The sequence below is a fragment of the Hemiscyllium ocellatum genome, chromosome 1 (assembly GCF_020745735.1).
Source record: "Hemiscyllium ocellatum isolate sHemOce1 chromosome 1, sHemOce1.pat.X.cur, whole genome shotgun sequence".
NCBI lineage: Eukaryota > Metazoa > Chordata > Chondrichthyes > Orectolobiformes > Hemiscylliidae > Hemiscyllium > Hemiscyllium ocellatum.
In genome coordinates this window covers 39515561-39536607 of record NC_083401.1, presented here as the reverse complement: position 1 = coordinate 39536607, position 21047 = coordinate 39515561, and the positions used below count along the sequence as shown (strand labels likewise).

The 21047-nt window shown below is 40.8% G+C and overlaps 1 protein-coding gene across 5 annotated transcripts in view; it reads left to right on the top strand.

The window, feature by feature from the left end:
- The window catches only part of LOC132830170 (zinc finger and BTB domain-containing protein 7C), a 243471-nt gene that overhangs the window by 80177 nt on the left and 142247 nt on the right, over positions 1-21047 (top strand). For 2 of the 5 annotated variants that reach the window (XM_060847809.1, XM_060848405.1), the window contains exon 2: positions 9393-9476. The exons of 1 other annotated variant lie outside the window; for it this stretch is intronic. The gene's annotated coding sequence lies outside the window, so the exon portion shown is untranslated. Of the gene's footprint in view, positions 1-5622; positions 5760-9392; positions 9477-11704; positions 11803-21047 lie in introns of all 5 variants that reach the window. 2 more of the 5 variants (XM_060847898.1, XM_060848243.1) reach the window with 2 other exon arrangements.

Genomic DNA, 21047 nt, shown 5'->3' with positions numbered 1-21047 from the left:
CATCCTGTCCCTTAGGATTCCCTCCAACAACCTCCCCACCACTGAGGTCAGGCTCACTGGTCTGTAATTCCCTGGTTTGTCCTAACCACCCTTCTTAAACAGTGGCACCATGTTAGCCAACCTCCAGTCATCCGGCACCTCACCTGTGACTATCGACGATATAAATATCTCAGCAAGAGGCTCAGCAATCACTTGCCTAGCTTCCCACAGAGTTCTCGGTACACCTGATGAGGTCCTGGGGATTTATCCACTTTTATGTGTTTCAAGACATCCAGCACTTCCTCCTCTGTAATATGGACTTTTTGTGAGATGTCACCATCTATTTCCCTACACTCTATTTCTTCCATATCCTTTGCTACAGTAAATACTGATGCAAAATATTCATTTAGTATCTCTCCCATTTTCTGTGGCTCCACACAAAGGCCGCCTTGCTGATCTTTGAGGGATCTTATTCTCCCCCCAGTTACCCTTTTGTCCTTAATATATTTGTAAAAACTCTTTGGATTCTCCTTAATTCTATTTGTCAAAGCTATCTCATGTCCCCTTTTTGCCCTCCTGATTTCCCTCTTAAGTATACGCCTACTTCCTTTATACTCAGAAGCGCAACCCATCTGTGAAGATCCTGCTTGATTTTGTCGAATAAATGGGCAAAGTTGGTTTTAAATAGCCAATCAAAGAGAGGAGTAATAAATATACCTAAGTAGAGAAAGCCATCCTGATACCATCTAAAAGGAAATTAAGATTCGCCCACAGGTGGTCTCCCGAGAATGCATGATCCTATGGATATGGCCTCTGATTTTGCAAAGTTGATCTTATAACCTGAAAAGTCACCAAACAAATTAATGCATTGGTTCGGAAACTGCACTGAAACTGTTGGGTTTGATAAGACAAGAACGTCATCCGCATACATAGAACTTAGAACATTACAATGCGGTACAGGCCCTTCGGTCCTCGATGTTGCACTAATCTGTGGAACCAATCTGAAGCCCATCCAGCCTAGTCTATTCCATTCTCATCCATATGCCTATCCAAAGACCATTTAAATGCCCTTAAAGTTGGCAAGTCTACTGTTGTTGCAGGCAGTGCATTCCATGCCCCTACTACTCTCTGAGTAAAGAAACTACTTCTGACATCTATCCTATATCTATCGCCCCTCAATTTAAAGCTATGTCCCGTCATGCTAGCCATCACCATCTGAGGAAAAAGACTCTCACTATCCAACCTATCTAATCCTCTGATTATCGAAAATGTCTCAATTAATGCACCTCTCAACCTTCGTCTCTGTAATGAAAACAGCCTCAAGTCCCTGAGCCTTTCCTCGTAAGACCTTCCCTCCATACTGGGCAACATCCTAGTAAATCTCCTCTAATCCCTTTCAAAAGCTTCCATATCCTTCCTATAATGCGGTGACCAGAACTGTACGCAATGCTCCAAATGTGGCCACACCAGAGTTTTGTACAGCTGCAGCATGATCTCATGGTTCTGAAACACAATCCCTTTAGCAATAAAAGCTAACACACCATTTGCCTTCATAACAATCCTATCAATCTGGGTGGCAACTTTCAAGGATCTATGTACCTGGACACACAGATCTTTCCGCTCATCTACATCACCAAAAATCTTACCATGAGCCCAGTACTCTGCATTCCTGTTATTCCTTCCCAATGAATCACCTCACACTTTTTTGCATTAAACTCCATTTGCCACCTCTCAGCCCAGCTGTGCAGCTTGTCTATGTCATTCTGTAACCTACAACATCCTTTGTCACTATCCACAACTCTACTGACCTTAGTGTCATCCACAAATTTACTAACCCATCTTTCTATGCCCTCATCCAGGTCATTTATAAAAATTACAAACAACAGTGGACCAAAAACCGATCCGGGCAGTATCCCACTAGTAACTGAACTCCAGGATGAATATTTCCTATCAACCATCACCCTCTGTCTTTCAGCTAGCCAATTTCTGATCCAAAACACTAAGTCACCCTCAATCCCATGTCTCCGTATTTTGTGCAATGGCCTACTATGAGGAACCTTATCAAATGCCTTACTGAAATCCATATACATCACCTCAACTGCTTTACCCTCATCTACTTGTGTGGTCACCTTCTCAAAGAGCTCAATAAGGGTTATGAGGCATGACCTACCCTTCACAAAACCATGTTGACTATCCCTAATCAAGTTATTCCTTTCTAGATGATTATAAATCCTACCTCTTATAATCCTTTCCAACACTTTACCCACAACCAAAGTAAGGGTCACATGTCTATAATTTCCAAGGTTGTCTCTACTTCCCTTCTTGAACAAGAGAACAACATTTGCTATCTTCCACTCTCCTGGCTCTATTCCTAATACAATGCAATCTTATGTGACTTTGTCCCCACTTCTGGAGCAGACATATTGGGGTCCCTATGTATTGCCTCTGCCAGCAATTCAATCACCAATGTAAAAAGCAATATGATAAGGGACAGCCTTGTTGAATGCCCCTACGAATATTGAAATTGCTTGGCCGCACACCATTTGTGAGGACTGTGACAAGAGGGTCACTATACAAAATCTCTACCCATCTGATGAAGGCCTCGCCCAAGCCAAATCGCTTTAAAATATTAAAAAGGTATGGCCACTTAACATGGTCAATTGCCTTTTCCACATCTAAAGAGATCACTAATTCCTGTACCAATCGCTGTTGACATTCTTGGATCACATTAAGTAACTTCCCGCCGTTATTTGACAATCTGCGACCTTTTATAAACCCAGTCTGGTCATCCTTATTGATGGAGAGTGCGCAGTTTCTAGCCTTAGTGCCAAAGTCTTAGATAGGACAGTCAGGAGTGAAATTCACTTATAGGAGGCCCAATCTTCCAGAACTTTCCCTTTTTTAAGGATGAATGAGATGTTCGTCTCTCTTAGAGATGATGGGAGGAGGCCATGACAGTGTGAGTCATTAAGCGTGCTAAGCATCCAACCTGCCAGTATATTTGTAAATTCCTTCTCAAACTCACTGAGGATCCCGTCATGACCAGGCCCCTTTCCATTCTGGAGCTGCCTCACAGCCTCCTGCACCTCTTGCTCTGACAACGGGCATTAAGGAGAGACTCTTGTTCAGGGGTCACTCCCGGAAGGTCCAAATTCTTTAAAAAACGCTCCATCCTAACCTGCCCATCCTCTGCAACCTTCAGACTGGTATAGTTCAGAGTAAAATTTCCAAAATACTGCATTAATATTTTTATAATCATGGGTTAAATTTCCAGTATCCTCCCTTATCAAGGTAATGGCTTTGGAGGCACTCCTTTTACTGGCAAGGTACGCTAAGTACTTGCCCGGCTTATCCCCATGCTGAAACAGCCTTTGGTTTGCACGTGTAAGCTCCCTCTTGGCTGTTCATGTAAACACTGGAGTTCAGAGTAGACTGAAGTTCTGTGATCCTCTGAAGGTTAGCCAGTAGAGACCTGTCAAAGTTTGCCTTTCAGCTGCTTTCAGACATGTGAGCAGCAATGCTTGCTCGAGACCTTTCTGCTGTTTCTTACTGGCAGAATAGGAAATAACTAACCCCCAGCATAGGCTTTAGCAGTTTCCCAGAGAATGGATGTATTCTTGGCTGAGCCTGAAGTAATGTCCACAAAAGCCCTGAATTCAATAAAAAATAATTCAGTAAACTTGCTATCCTTAAGGATGAAGGGATACAGTCGCCAATGCTTTGAACCTACCATCGTATCCTTACTCTCGACCATTAAATACACTGGGGCGTGATCAGAAATAGTGTTATTGCCAATTGTATATGACACCACCGAGTCCAAATGTGCTGTGGGGATCCAAAAAAGATCAATCCTATTGTGGCATTTGTGTGGATTTGAGAAGACTGTGAAATCTCAGCCAGTCGAGTGAAGGTACCTCCAAACATCTACGAATCCCAGTTCAACAAACAAGTCCCTTAATTGCTTAGGTCATGAAGAAGATATCTGGGAGGCTTTGGATAATCTGTCCACTGTAGTGGAGGGGGTGGGGGGTTGGATTTTAATTGTCTAATAGATCCTATGATAATATGCTGAGATGCAAGGTTAACAAGTCCAGAAAGTGCGTCTGTCAAGAACTTAAGGGGTGGGCTGGGGGACAGTAAATATTTAAGATCCCATATTCTTCCCTATTTATCAAAGCTTTAAGGATTAAAATCTCCCATGTGTGTCTTTAATACACTCTAACAACTTAAACGGGAGATTCTTTCTAACAGGAATGGCCACCCTTCTACTCCTCATATTGAAAGATGAGAAATAAACTCAATCTACCCATTCTGTTGCAGTTTCAAATACTCTGCAGCATCTAGGTGTGTTTCTTGCAATAAGGCAACATCCACCACCCTCTCCCTTTTAAGACTGGAATATACCTTCTTGACTGATGAGTGGCTCCCCTTAATGTTCCAGGTGCACCACTTGAACACATCCTTCACCATAACCTTCCACAGCACCATTTAGACTCCAGAGAGGGAGAACTTGAATTATAGATCATTGAGCTTCAGTGCAAGAAAATCCACAAAACACAAAAACTACATAAACTGAAATAACTACAGCCAACAAATCTACAAAAGTTACAGAAGCTATATACACCAAAAACTGAAAATCAAAAAATCGTCAAAGGCACTGACTAGAGGAATTTACCCTCCTATTCAGAGGGGGCACCTACACATCCCACAACTCTACTAACCATCCCAACCACCCCCTTACCCCTTACCAGCTAGGGTCACGCCACACAGACTGGCAACCCGATAGGAAAAACAAGTCCAAAAACAAGATTAATACTAAAAACAAGCAAGTTAGAGATAAATATGTCATCCATCCCTTGGTATAACTTAGCTTCAAGATTAAAGGCAAATACATTATCCATCCCAAGTACAATTTAATGCAACTTATTACTAACAGAAAGGTGATTCCACCAAGTCTTCTCTAAGGAAGAACAAACCCACACAGCTCTGTCCTCTATGCCTATTCAATTGTACAATTTAAGTCAGTGTGTCCACAAGGTTCCTCATTTTCTCTGGCAAGTCAAATAAATGTATAGATCCATTATAATTAACTGGATCCCAAGCGCTCTCAATCTCTTCTCATCATAGAACTTCCATTTCTGGATCACCGCTGCTGAAAAGTCTTGAAAGAACATTACCCTGGAGTCCCCACACACCAATGCCCTTGGATCCCTTCCCTTTGTCCTGGAAGCTTCCATGACTTTCTGTTTGTCTTCATAATGATGGAACCTTACCAAAACAGGAAGGGGGCACTGGTCCATACCCAGTGGGCTCTCTCAATCTTGATCCTTCCCTTTTCAGACTCCAAACTAAGGAATTGGGGGAACCACTTCTCAAAGAACCCCACTGGTTACTTACCTTCTGCCCCTTCTGGTATGCCAACAATATGCAGTTTGTTTCTTCTGCCCCTGTTTTTGAGATCATCCAACAAACCATGGATTTGTGTTTCCATGGCTTCAATCTGGCTCTTGGAGGAGTCAGTCTCTGCCTCTACCCCTGCTGCCCAGCGCTCAAGTTGATCAGTCCTTTTCCCCATGTCTTGCAGCATAGCAGATACTGGAGTCTGTTTCTCCTAGATTTTCTTTCTTCAATCTGCTTCCCCAGGACCTCTCAAGATTTGGCAAGCTCCTTAACCAGGGTCTGGTGAGTAAGCAAGACCGCTGCTTCAGTGGCTGGGCCATGGCCCCGACTCTGGGCGAGCTTCCTCCTTTCTTTGGCATTCTCCTGCAGTAAAAACAAAGGTAAGCAAATTTTTCACTTTAGTACTTTTACTGTGTTTTTACTCCCAGTAACATGCATGGGATGAATTCTCACTCTGTCCTATCAATGTTGTGGCATAGAGCCCAGCATATATGATTCTAACAGGATGTCACCATCTTGGATTTCTCCCCCTCCATACCATCTTTGAAATATTGTAGTCTTCTACTTTTGACATCTCATGATGCCAAAATTGCTGCGCAGTGGTAATAATGTGTTCAGTTGCTTAAGTGACAAGGTATGGAATTCCCTTCCTACACTTCTTCACCTCATTAGCCTTCTTTAAGGCTCTTCTTAAGATCTGAACGATGTTTTCGTAATTTTGCTTAACCCACAAAAACATGTGAATTGTAGGGTGAACTTGCAGCGTGAACTTTTTATTTTGCTCAAAACTGCAAAAGTCCAAGTAAACTTCCGTAAATCCCACTTTAGAAATAGAATCCGTCTGACCTAACATTGGGACACAGACAGACTTTAACTTTCCACCTTCAATGCATTATCTGAGCTGAGATGGCATTTATTGTTAAAGCTATCTTGAGAATGTAAAACTTTTTATAAAGTTCTGGGATTTACATATGAAGGAACCAAAACTAATATGATCATTCTAAAAGATGAAAGACTCAAGCTAAATTTGTTTAATAGTACATTCCAATGACACTGCAATCCTGTTGCTATAAATTCTTTGTCGTATGATTCTGCTCCACAACTACCTAATGAAGAAGCAGCGCTTTGAAAGCTAGTGCCTCCACATAAACCTGTTGGACTACAAGCAGGTGTTGTGTGATTTTTAACTTTGTCCACCCCAGTTCAACACCGGCAACTCCAAATCATAAAAACGTAGAAGTATCCTATTCATCCTTTGAACCTGCTCTGCCATTCAGTATGATCATAACTGGTCATCTAACTCAGTTCTCCATCTCAACTTTCTCCCTATACCCTTTGGTCCCTTTAACCTAAGAACTAAATTTAACTTGTCCTTGAAATCATTCAACATTTTGACTGCAACTGTTTTCTGTGACAGAGAATACCACAGTCTTACTGCTCCCTGCGTGCAGAAACTTCTCCCCAACTCAGTTCTAAATTCTTACCCCATATTTTTCAACTGTGACCCCTGCTTCTGGACTCCCTGGTCATTGGGAACATCCAAACTGGTTTGTTTTATAAATTTTATATAGTTTTAAAATATGCTTTATGCATTTCTTTACATGAAAAGTGCTATTCAAATTTACATAATTGTTATTCTGCCTTTTTTTTAACCTTCCTAAGTTTTTAATAGGATATTTTCAGACAGGAAGTATTTTCACATTTGTATGCTTTTTTTTATCATATGCTAGACATTACCAACATTTAACACAGCTCTAAGATTGCACAGTGCGCAAAAACAGAAGAAGTAATTGCTGACATTTGTGCAGTTTCCTACAGCAGCAGTACAGCATTTGCATGATTCTTTTTCTTTATCTGAAATGCAAAAATAGACAGCTCTTGAATTATCAGAGCAACTTGTTCATTTCTTATGTTGATTCCACAATATAGTGTGTTTGCCAACTGAACCATATGTCAACCTACACACTATCTGATTGGATTCTAAATAGACATTTGAGAAAAATTCATTTACTTAATTAAGCATCGTTTTATGGTCCATTGCACGCATATGTGGATTAATTTGTCAAGGCCTTTAAATTTAGTGATTCTCTGGAGTCTCTTTTTCTGAGCTTCAGCTAATTCTTATCTAAAATGTTCTCCTGATGACATCATTATAAGATATTGCATCGATTTCCACATCACAAGCACTGCATGAACTTGCTAAATTTGTTGTCCATGGCAATGTTTTCCATAGACTTGACTATTCCAATAGTTTCTTACCTTTCTCTTACCTAGTCCCTTTGAGATCGCCCAAAACTCTGCACTATATCCTGAGTTAGAGCAGTGAGCAGCATGTCAGCATCGTTATGAAGTAGACAGTGAAGCTATTTGGGTGGAACTCAGAAAAAAGAAAAGGGTGACCACCTTTAATGGGATTGTACATAGGCCCCCCTAATAATCAGAGAGAAATTCAGGAACAAGTATTTAGAGAGATCTCAGAAAAATGCAAGAATAATAGGGTTGTAATAGTAAGGGATTTGAAACATTCCAAACACAGTCTGGGACTACCACTCTGTCAAGGGCTTGAATGATGATGAATTTGTGAGATGCTTTCAAGAAAATTGTCTTTATCAATCTGTAGCCATACCTACTGGAGAAGGAAAACTTAAACTTCCCTTGAGAAAGAAGGCAGAATAAGTGACTGAAGTGTTAGTGGAACCAGTGTTCATTAATCTCTTCGTTTTAAAATAGTTATGGAAAAGAATAGGCCTTGTATAAAAATTAAGGTTCTAAATTCAAGTAAGGCAAATTTTGATGATATGAGACAGGAACCTTCAAATGTAGTTTAAAGTAGTCTGTTCATGAGTAAAAGGACAGTTGGGAAGTGGGCAGCTTTCAAAAGTGAGATAATGATAGTTCAGAGGGATTATTTTCTGTTAGAGTAAAGGCTAAGGCTGGAAAGAGGAGGGAACAATGGATTAAGAAAGATTGAGGCTCGTATCAAGAATAAGAAGGATATTACGTGTAGACAATAGGGATCATGTCAATCTCTTAAAGTATAAGGGGTAAAGGGACATTCTTCAGAGGGAAATCAGGAAGGCAAAAGGGGATATGAGATAGCCTTGGCAGATAAGTTAAGGATATTCCAAAATGATTCTACAAGTATGTTAAGAGCAAAAGAGTAACTAGGGAGAGAATAGGGACCCTTAAAAATCAAGGAGATTGTAAATGAATATTTTGCATCAGTCTATGAGGTCGTCTTTTGAGAAAGAAAGTGAGACAACGAAACTCAGGGAATTAAATATTGAAGTCTTGAAAACATTCCACATTATGGAAAAGGTAGTGCTGTAGGTCTTAAACTAAAGATTTATATATCTCTGGGACCTGATCAAGAGTATCCCATGACATTATGGGAAGTTAGGGAATAAATTGCGATGCTCATAGCAGAGATTTTTGTGTAATCTACAGCCATGGGTGAGGGGCTGGAGAACTGGAAGGTAGCATGGCAATGCATGGAAAAAATGAGGAGGCATGGCTCAGGACAGACAGTTTAGATCAAAAGAATCCTTGGAGGTATACAGGGAATAAGGAGTTTACTGAAGAAGGAAATGGTGAGGGTAAAAAGGTGACATGAGAGAGCCTTTGCTGAGAAGATTAGGGTGAATCCAAAGAGGTTCTTTAAGTGTATTAAAGGGAAAAGAATAACTAGAGAGAGAGAGAGAGAGAATAAGGCCCCTCAAGGACCAAAGTGGACATGTATGTGTAGAACCACAGCAAATGGGCGAGGTCCTGAATGAATATTTATCCTGTGATTACCATTGAGAAAGACATGAAGGCTTGAGAACTTGGGGAAGTTAATGGTGATATCTTGGGAACAGTACATATCACAGTGGAGGAGGTGTTGGATGCATTAGAACTTATGAAGATGGATAAATCTCCTGGTCCTGACCAGATATATCCAAGAATACTGCCAGAGGCTAGAAAAGAAATTGTGGGGGCTCTGCCTGATATTTTTGCATCATTGTTACCCACAGGTGAGATCCCAGAAGATTGGAGGGTAATGAACGTTCTGCCCTTTTCAAGAAGGACTACAAATAAAAGCTGAGAACTATAGACCAGTAAGTCTAACATCTGTGGTGGGTAAGTTACTTGAGAAGATTCTGAAGGATAACATATCCATGCATTTGGAAAGACAAGGTTTAGTGAGGAATAGTCAGCATGGCTTTGTGAGTGGGAGATCATGCCTCACAAATTTATTAGAGTTCTTTGATGAAGTGACCAGGAAGGTTGACGAGGACAGGCAGTAGATGCAGTCTGTATGGATTTCAGTAAGGCCTTTGGTAAGGTTCCACATGCTTGGAAGCTTAGATTGCATGGAATCCAGGGAGACCTGGCAAATTGGATACAAAATTGGCTTGATGGTAGGAAGCAGAAGGTAATAATTGAAGGATGCTTGTTGGACTGGAGGCCGGTGTCTAATGGAGTGCCTTAGGGGTCGGTGCTGGTCACATTATTATTTGTTATCTATATCAATGATTTGGATGAGAATGTAGAAGGCATGATTAGCAAGTTTGCTGATGACACTAAAATAGGCGGTATTGTGGACAGAGAGGAAGGTTATCAGAAATTGCAGCAGGACGTTCATCAGCTGGGCAAGTGGGCCGAAAAATAGCAAATGGAGTTTAATATATATAAACATGAGGTCTTGTATTTTGGAAAGTCAAATCAAGGTAGGAGGTTCGTGGTGAATGGTAGGGCCTTAATGAGTAGTGGAACAGAGAGACCTTGGAATTAAGGTTCACAGTTCTCTGAAAGTGGAGACACAGGTAGACAGGGCAGTGAAAAAAGCTTTGGCACACTGGCCTTCAATAGTTAGTGCATTGAGTATAGAAGTTGGGAAGTAATGTTGCAGTTGTACAGGATGTTGGTGAGACCACATTTGGAGTACTGTGTTCAGTTTTGGTCATCTTGCTACCGGCAGGATGTTGTTAGACTGGGAAGAGCGCAGAAGAAAGTGATAAGAATGTTGCCTGGACTCAATGGTCTGAGTTACAGGGAGAGGTTGGACAAGCTAGGACTTCTATCTTTAGAGCGTAGGAGACTGAGGGGGCACCTTATAGAGGTGTATAAGATTATGAGAGGCATGCATAGGGTGAATGCACTCAATTTTTTTCCCAGCGCTAGGGAATCAAGGACTAGAGGTTTAAGGTTAGGGGGGCAAGAATAAAAGGGGAATCTGAGGGCCAACATTTTTACACAGGGAGGTTTGCATATGGAGTTGAGGCAGGTACATTAACAACATTTAAAAAGCATTTGGACAAATACATGGATAGAAAAGAATTAAAAAGATATGGGCCAAGTGCAGGGAAATTGGGTTAGTGTGGATGTACATTTTGGTCAGCATGGACCACTTTGGGCCAAAGGGCCTGTCTCCATGCTATATGACTCTAAGTGGAAACAATTTTGAAATAATAAGAATATCAAAACGTTGCTAAATTAAAACTCAAATATGATTTGTTCTTGTTTCATATTGGTATGAATATATTAACTAGGGCAAATAGCAATGCCACAGTTAGAATAAGTATCCAGAATTAGTAGTTGCTTGCACACCCTATGACAGCAATGCTGTTTCTTCCTTTGTCAGTGAAAGCTGACATTTGCAGTAAGCCCAATGCCACCCACATATCCTTCTTTGCCACGTGTTCATTCAGAACTGATAATTTACATTGCAATGGTAACTGGAAAAAGTTCATTGAAAACAGTGAAAAAGACCAAATGTGTAATCTTTCCCTGAATTCAGATTTTAGCTGTTATTTTGTAAGAAGTCAATGTTTTCATATTGGGTTTAATTTGTTGCGAAGAGGAACTAATTTTTATAGTTTGATATATGTGATTAAATTAATTCTGAAGAGCTATTATGTAATTTTATCAAGAAATAATTCACAAATCATGATCAAGAATTGCTGTGACCATAAATATTTAACTCTAATGTCTGTTTTGAAAGACACACCAAAACGTTAGATGCTGATGTTGTTAATACAAGGGGGGAATGTGATGTAACTTGCATCCAAACATATAATTCTGCTTGCATTCAGTATCAATAACTTTGTGCTTAGCCAGATTTATAACCTGATTTACAAATTGAGGTATAGAGTTTAAAAGCCAGAAAGTGATGCTACACCTTTGAAAAAGAAAGTCAAAACAAAGCACATTTAAAAGGAGAAAGACAGATAAAGGTAGCAAGCACATGGTCTGTGAGGGAGAGAGAGAAAGAAACCTACCCTGCCAACTGATACAGCAGTGAATCTGCACACTTATTGCCTTTGCTGTTTTAATTCATGTATAGCTGGACATCGGAGTGTGTCTAGGAAAACTTAACAAGCAGCAAAATTCACAACTGATCTTGGAGGGACCTGTTTGGAAGAGGTCATTGTGCAGAAACAGGTAACTGAATAATTTTAAGTGTAGCCTTGCTGTAAATCTACAATATTGAGTAGAGTGGGTTCTTTCTTGATTATATGTTTTTATTGGGATCAGTCTCTTGATTACATTTTAAAAATGTAAGCCATAAGTATTAAGTTAGCCTTGAGCAGTGTTTTGTAGAGCAATAAGACGATGCTATTTTCTGGGTCTGTAGATTGGAAGTTGCAAAATGACCTTTAGTAGAGTGATATGTGGTACGAGCTAGTGAGAGTAGGAATAGGAGGATAGCGCAGATGAATGCATAACTGAGGGGCTGGTGTATGGGAGAAGGATTGACATTTTTGGATCATTGGAATCTCTTCTAGGGTAGAAGTGACCTTTACAGGAAGGACGGATTTCTCCTGAATTGGAAGGGGACTAATATACTGGCAGGGAGATTTGCTACTGCTGCTCAGGAGGATTTAAACTAGTAAGGGATGGGTGGGAAAAGGGGGTGGTGGGACCCAGGGAGATATCTGAGACTGGTACAGTTGAGAAAAGAAGTGAGTCAAACAGTCAGGGCAGGCAAAAACAAAGCAGAGAGTAAGGTAGGACTAATAAATTAAACTGCATTTATTTCAATGTGAGAGGCCAAAGAGGGAAGGCAGATGAACTCACAGCATAGTTAGGAACGTGGGACTGGGATATCATAGCAATTGCAGAAACGTGGCTCAGGGATGGACAGGGCTGACAGCTTAATGTTCCAGGATACAAATGCTATAGGCAGGATAGAAAGACAGGCAAGGGGGGAGGGGGAGTGGCATTACTCTTGTACTCAGGGAGGATATTCCCAGAAATACATCGAGGAAAGTTTTTTGGGTGGAACTGAGAAATAAGAAAGGAATGGTCACATTATTGGGATTGTATTATAGACCTCCTAATAGTCAGCAGGAAATTGATAAAACAGATTTGTAAGGAGATCTCAGTTATCTGTAAGAATAATAGGGTGGTTATGATAGGGGATTTTAACTTTCCAAACATAGACTGAGACTATCATTGTGTTAAGGGTTTTGATGGAGAGGAATTTGTTAAGTGTGTACAAGAAAATTTTCTGATTCAGTACCTATGAGAGAAGGTGCAAAACTTGACCTACTCTTGGGAAATAAGGCAGGGCAGGTTGCTGAAGTGCCAGTGGGGAACCATTTGGGGCCAGTGACCATAATTTTATTAATTTTAAAATAGTGATGGAATAGGATAGACCAGATCTAAAAATTGAAGTACTAAATTAGAGGAAGGGTAATTTTTACGGTATTAGGCAAGAACTTTCAAAACATGATTGGAGATGGATGTTCGCAGGTAAAGGTACGGCTGGAAAATGGGAAGCCTTCAGAAATTAAATAATGAGAGTCCAGAGATAGTATATTCCTGTTAAAGTGAAAGAAAAGCCGGTAGGTGTAAGGAATGCTGAATGACTAAAGAAATTGAGGGTTTAGTTAAGAAAACAAGGAAGCATATGTCAGGTATAGACAGGATAGATCGAGTGAAATCCTTATAAAAGTATAAAGGTGTATACTTACGAGGGAAATCAGGAGGGCAAAAAGGATACCTTAAGGGCAAAAGGGTAACTAGGGAGACAATAAGACCCCTCAAAGATCAGCAAGGCAGACTTTGTGTGGAACTGCAGGAGATGGGGCAGATACTAACCGAGTGTTTACTGTGGAGAAGGACATGGAAGATATAGAATGTAGGAAAATAGATGGTGACATCATGAAAAATGTCCATATTACAGAGGAGGAAGTGCTGGATGTCTTGAAATGCATAAAGTTGGATAAATCCCCAGGACCTGATCAGGTATACCTTCGAAGCCTGTGGGAAGTTAGGGAAGTGACTGCTGGGCCTCTTCCTGAGGTATTTGTATCATCAATAGTCACAGGTGAGGTGCCAGAAGACTGGAGGTTGGCTTACGTTTAAGCAGGGTGGTAAGGACAAGCCAGGGAACTATAGACCGGTGAGCCTGACGTCGGTGGCGGGCAAGTTGTTGGAGGGAATCCTGAGGGACAGAATTTGCACGTATTTTAAAAAGAGAGGGCTGACTAGGGATAGTCAATATAGCTTTGTGCATGGGAAATCATATCTCTCAAACTTGATTGAGTTTTTTGAATAAGGAACAAAGAGGATTGATTAGGGCAGAGCGGTAGATGTGATCTATGAACTTCAGTAAGGCATTCGACAAAGTTCCCCATGGGAAACTGATGAGCAAGGTTAGATCTCATGAATTACAGGGAGAACTAGCCACTTGGATACAGAACTGGCTCGAAGGTAGAAGAAAGAGGGTGATGGTGGACGATTGTTTTTCAGACTGGAGACCTTGTGACCAGTGGAGTGCCACTGGGATCGGTGCTGGGTCCACTACTTTTCGTCATGTATATAAATGATTTCGATGTTAAAATAGGATGTATCATTAGTAAGTTTGCAGATGACATCAAAATTGGAGCTGTAGTGGACAGCGAAGAAGGTTACCTCACATTACAATGGGATTTTGATCTTGGGGGTGGCTCAGTGATTAGGACCTGGTTCAATTCCAACCTCGGGTGACTGTCTGTGTGGAGTTTGCACATTCTCCCTGTGTCTGCATAGGTTTCCTCCAGGTGCTCCTGTTTCCTCCCACAGTCTAAAGCTGTGCAAGTCAGTGAATTGGCCATGCTAAATTGCCCATAGTGTTAGGTGCATTAGTCAGAGGGAACGGGTGTGGGTGAGTTATTCTTTGGAGTGTCGGTGTGGACTTGTTGGGCCGAAGGGCCTGTTTTCACACAGCAGGGAATCTAATCTAATCTAGATGGGCCAACGGGCTGAGAAGTGGCAGATGGATTTAAATTTGTCAAATGTAAGGTACTGCATTTCGGGAAAGTAAATCTTAGCAGGACTTCTACACTTAATGGTAAGTTCCTAGGGAGTGTTGCTGAACAAAGAAGCCTTGGAGTACAGGTTCATTGTTCCTTGAAAGTAGAGTTGCAGGTAGATAGGTTAGTGAAGAAGGAATTGGTTATGGTCAAAGCATTGAGTATAAGATTGTGAGATCATGTCGTGGCTCTCCAGCACGTTGCTTAGGCCTCTTTTGGAATATTGTGTGCAATTGTGGTCTCCTATCGGAAGGATATTATGAAACTTGAAAGGGTTCAGAAAAGATTTACAAGGATGTTACCAAGGTTGCAGGTTTTGAGCTGAATAGGCTGGGGCTGATTTCCCTGGAACATCGAAGGCTGAGAGGTGACCTCATGGAGGTTTATAAAGTCATCAGGGCATGGATATAATAAATAGACAAGGTCTTTTCCCTGGGGTAGGGGCATCCAGAATTAGTGGGCATATGTTTAGAGTGAGAGGGGAAAGATATAAAAGAGACCTAAGGGGCAACTTTTTCATGCAGAGGGTGGTGCATGTATGGAATAAGCTGCCATAGGAAATGGTGGAGGCTGGTACAATTGCAACATTGTAAATGCATCTGGCGGTGTATATTAGTAGGAAGGGTTTAGAGGGATATGGGTCAGGTCCTGGCAAATGGGACTAGATTAGGTTGGGATGTCTGGTCGACGTGGACGAGTTGAACCAAAGGGTCTGCTTCTGTGCTATACATCTGTGACTCTATGACCTCTACAAATCATTGGTCAGGCCACCTTTTGAAGTATTGCGTTCAGTTCAGAGCGCCTTATTTTAATGAAATATGTTAAAGCCCCAGAGTGAGTTCAAAGGAGATTCACAAAAATGGTACCAAGAATGAGAGAATTTAGATACAAGGAAAGATTGGAGAAATTCGGCATATTCTCCTTGGATCAGAGATTAAGAGGCGACCTTATTCGGGTGTTCAAAAAAATGAGCAATTTTGACAGGATAAAGAAAGATATTTGATTTCTATTGGTTGATATGTCAGTAACTGGAGGTCACAAATTCAAGATAGGCAACAAGAGAGCTAGGACTGAAATGAGGACAAACTCAGTTGTTTGGATTTGGAATGTGCTGCCTGGGAGACTGGTGAAGGTGGATTCCATTCCATTTCAAAAGAGAGCTAGATATATATTTGGAAAGGATGAATTTAGAATGCTACGCAGATATGGCTAGAGAATGGGACCAGCTGCTTAGCTTTTTGGGAGCTGTTACACAAATGATGGGTCAAATGGTCTCATTCTGTGTTGTAAATTCTAGCATGCTAATCAATTAGAGTCATAGAGATGTATAGCATGGAAACAGAACCTTCAGTCCAACTCGTCCATGTCGACCAGCTGTCCTAAAATAATCCAGTCCCATTTGCCAACTTTGGCCCATATCCCCCTAACCCTTCCTATCATGTACCCATCCGGATGCTTTTTGAATCATGCAATTGTACCAGTCTTCTTAGATAATGTTCTTTTTAAAATACAATTTTGTATAGGCTTTTATTCTCCTACTTTTAGAATCATATTTATAGTGTGGAACATTTTCTGCCAGTGGTTAAAAAGTAGGTAAGCAAAACTTAAGCCGTATGTCACCTGGGTGCCAGTTTCCTTGTCACTCAAGTAATGGAATGTCTTTGCCACCACTTCCCTGCAGTTTAAAAGATTCTTTTAATAAAGGTGCACATCCACCTTTACATGGAATGCTTAGAATATGTATGGACCAACTATATGTGCATGGATATGGAGCTGTTTCTATATTTTTTAAATGTAGATCCTCTCCTCCCTGGAGTGGGGGGTGGAGCTGGAAGTTGGGCAGCACACATCCATTCTGATTATTGTTGGTGTAGTTTTCTCCTGGAATGAAAGAGAGGGAAATTAGGGTGAAATGTTAGCATAGCTGTTAGTTGTGAAAGTGGGAGAAAGTGGCAATTTATCTCGTGAGTGAGTAGGCAGCACAGAGGGAAAAGCAAAGTTGATTGTGATGGATGTTAGCGTGGATGAGAAAGTGTGAGGGGAAAATGTTGATTGAATATAGTAGAGCATGAGCTTTTGGTGGGAGGTGTGTGCTGTAGCAGTGATTAAAGTTAGTGTGAGGTAGCAAAAAGAACATGATGCCTCTTGCTCTTGCAGAGTGAAGAAGGTCATTAACCTTCATCCTATGTTGCTGTGCATTCCTCCAGATGGCAACAACCACACTGACCCCAGGTGGCAACCTTGGTTCAGGTTGGCAGGGTCTTGTGTCATGACCTCCACTGCCAATCCTGACATAAGAGAACAGCCCTCTTCTGCATCACCCAACCTGAGGACCTCCAGGTCCCTGTTCACAAAATGAAGTGCTAATTTCCCCTTAATTGCCATGTCTAGGGCAAATGTCAGTCATCCTGCAGAGCATCTCTGGACTGACATTGAATGTCGGGTGCACAATGGCCCTTTAAATGACTGTCTGTCTAGTCTGGGATATCTCTGCAGTGGTGAGTTCTTCTAGTTATGCTAAGTGATAGAATTGAGGTAGCATGGGACCAGAGCATCACCAAAGGGGCAGACTAGGTATTTAATGAGCTGGGTTTGGTATAGAGTCATAGAGATGTACAGCATGGAGACAGACCCTTCAGTCTAACCCATTCATGCCGACCAGATATCTCAACCCAAACTAGTCCCACCTGCATAATTTGGTGAGAGATCTTGCTGGATCTCAGAGAAACCCTCTGTGAAATGCAACAAAATTGACAGCCAAAATATGATAAGATTTAGCACTTGACAATAGAATGGGGCAGATTTTATCAGCAATGCCACAGTTTAGGAGAATTAATAGAAGTCTTGTTAGCAGAACATTAGAACATTACAGTGCAGTACAGGCCCTTCAGCCCTCAATGTTGCACCAAACTGTGGAACCAATCTGAAATCTATCTATCCTACACTATTCCATTTTCATCCATATGTCTATCCAATGGCCATTTAAATGCCCTTAAAGTTGGTGAGTCTACCACTGTTGCAGGCAGTGCATTCTGCACCCCTACTACTCTCTGTGTAAAGAAACTACCTCTGACATCCTATGTCTATCACCCCTCAATTTAAAGCTATATCTCCTCATACTAGCCATCACCATCTGAGGAAAAAGACTCTCACTGTCCACCCTATCTAACCCTCTGATTATCGTATATGTCTCAATTAAGTCACCTCTCAACCTTCTCTCTAACAAAAACAGCCTCAAGTCCCTCAGCCTTCCCTGTTGTCTATCAGACTTTTGTCGTATGGCTTGTTGAAGGATCAATTAGAGGTCATATTGTTGGTGGTGTGAAGGATCGAAAGTTATAAGTTTTTTTTAATGCAAGGAGACTCTAACATTGGAACAGACCAATTGAATCCAATAGCCTACATAGGCAGAAATTAGGCCCAAAGTTGGTCAGTACTTGAGGAAATATTTACAATTCTTCTGACATGGACAAGTGGATTGGTCCCACAATGTTGTTGTCATCCTTTAGAAAACTCAACAGAATGATTCCTGCCCTTGTGGCAATGTCATTGATTATATTAGGTTGTACAAAATGTGACTGTAACAGAATCTCAATGAAAATTCATAGGGGAATCTCAGTAGCATAAGTCTGGCCAGTGGGACAGTTTTGAAAACATCGTAGGTTAACAGCATCTTCATCACCTCAAAAATAAAGAGAAGTTACTGTAAAAGGAAAATTTTCAGATAAATGGAAATCAAGATGGAAAAGAGTTCAAGCATTAAATGATACAGAAGAAAAGGTGAAAACAATAATCCTAGGTGAGGTTCAGAGTCAAAACAGATACTAGGAGATAGTGAGGACTGTAGATGCTGGAGATCAGCGTCAAGGGTATGGTGCTGGAAAAGCACAGCAGGTCAGACTGAAGAGCAGGAGAATTGAGGAGGCTTTCCTGATGAAAGACTTATGCCTAAAACTTCGATTCTCCTGCTCCTCGGATGCTGCCTGACCTGCTGTGTTTTTCCAACACCAGACTCTTGACTCAGAATGAATACAGGCCAGAAACTGAAGACATAAGGCTTTGGAACAAAATTTGAGTGTGACACCAGAGCAGCTGTTTCAGTGCTGGTAGATAGACCTCAATCAAGATAAGCTATGAGAATTTGATCAGCTAAATAAAACACCAGGGTTCAAAGTGCACTCATCTATCAGTTGCATGTGCTAATCTACTAAGACTTACTCACAGTGGATGATATTTTAGTTGAACGCTAATATATACTAAAGATTCAGTATATCTTGTTGTTGAGCAGAAACCTGTATTTGCCCAGGTCTGTTGGAGTAAGTGTATTCTGTACTGCAGTACAGTATAAACTCAGAATTTTGTCACTATTTTCAAAGCCGTTCAAAGGTTTGGACAAATTGAAATAGGAGTAATACATTCCTCTGCAAGAAGATCCTATAACTAACTGCTTATTCACTCCAACATCCCTTATCCTTTGGAAAAGAAAGATTTCAGTTAGACTGCATGTCTGAAAGCAGGAACATATCACCAGTGATAGAACTGATTCACTGGAACTCCAGGGTTAATAATTGTTCCCAAGGCAAATGAAGAGCTAAGTTTAGGTATGGATCTCACTCAGTTAACCTCAGGGGTAAGGAGCAAAATCCATTTATTTTATCCATTGATGATAGTTTGGCAAAATTGTTGACAGAAGTTTTTCTCAGAACTGGCATGGATAGGGTGAACAGTCAAGGTCTTTTCCCCAGAGCCCAAAACTAAAGGACATCGGTTTAATGTGAGAGGGGAAAGATATAAAAGGAACCTAAGGGGAAATGTTTTTACACGGATGGTGGGATATGTATGGAATGAAAATAAGTTTTGGAGGCTGATATAATTGCACCATTTAAAAGGCATCTGGATGGGGGCAGGAGGAATTTAGAGGGATATGGGCCAAATGCTGGCAAATGGGACTAGATTAATTTAGGATATCTGGAGGGCATGGACGAGTTGAACCAAAGGTCTGTTTCTATGCTGTACAACGCTCTGACTTTGTAGATGCCAACGGTGGGTTCTGACCAACATCCCTTAGTATTTCACAATTCTATCCACGTAGATTCTACCTTGTCTGACGTAATATCTTCCCTCGGTATTGTGTTTATGTCTTTAATGCAACTCCACTGCCTTTTCTGTCTGTCCTTCCTAAATACTGAATACCGCTGAAAGTTCAGTTCCCGTCCCTGGATATCCTGCAGCCATGTTTGTGCTGTTTGGACTGGAGAAAGTGAGGCAGGGATTATATCAAAATAGGATGGAATAAAAAGTTTTACCAGAAATAAGCATCAAAGTTGTAGGATTTGATGAACATACTAACAGTTAAAGAAGTATTGTCATGAACCATGAGACTTTTAGGAGTTTAAAAATGTCATTATATGTGAATTAAAGAAGAGTTATTCTAGGTTGGCTGCAGGATAGTAGCATTGTATAAGGAATTAGAGGCATATTAATGGTGAGGATATGAGGAGGTGAAATTGCTGGAGAAACTCAGCAGGTCTGACAGCATCTGTAGAGCGAAAAACAGTTAGCGTTTCAAGTCCAGTGACCTTTCTTCAGAATTGAAATAGCTGGGAAAGGGTGACATTTATGCTGATGATGGGGTGGGATTAGTAAATATTTGGGGAATTGGGGCCCAGAGCAAGAGAGAGAAAGGAGATAGGCAAACAAAGAGATTGCTGACGATAAGCCAAAAGAAAGATAAATGCCAGGTAGGGTACGAAAGAGATGTGTAAATGGTTAAAAATTAGTTGGCTTGCTGGGAGCAACCCATTATAAGACAGCAGGTACAAAGGCTAATTTGTAAGGGATTTACATGTACTTTTACTAATCTCTTGCATCTAGATAAACATTTTTACAATCTGTTTTCATGTCACTTGTTCTTATTGCTCTCATTACGTTCTCTCTCTCTCTCATTATCTATTCCTGTCATCATTTGCTAGATTCTAGATAGAGGTAAATGGAGAGAGACTAAGTTGTAAAATGGTGATAAAAATTATGTTATCATTATTGTGTTTTGGACAAAGGGCAATTTTTGGCAAGAATACCTGGATAGTAAGGCTATCTAGTGCATTTTGCCAGCATTTGGGAACACTGACACACACACACACACACACACACACACACAATGTTGGATGAGGCGCCCTGGCACTCAGCATCGCAGAAAGGGAAGAAAATTATGCAGTTCAGACAATTGTTGGTTTTGCATTGCTCAAACAATATAATCTGACCCCACTTTATCGAAGGATTTTAAACCACTACACCACATACTCCAATGCTTCACCTGCCTCAGCACTTTTATTTAATTCTTATAATTTATCATCTTTTAGGCATTTATATTTAATCTATTATATTTTA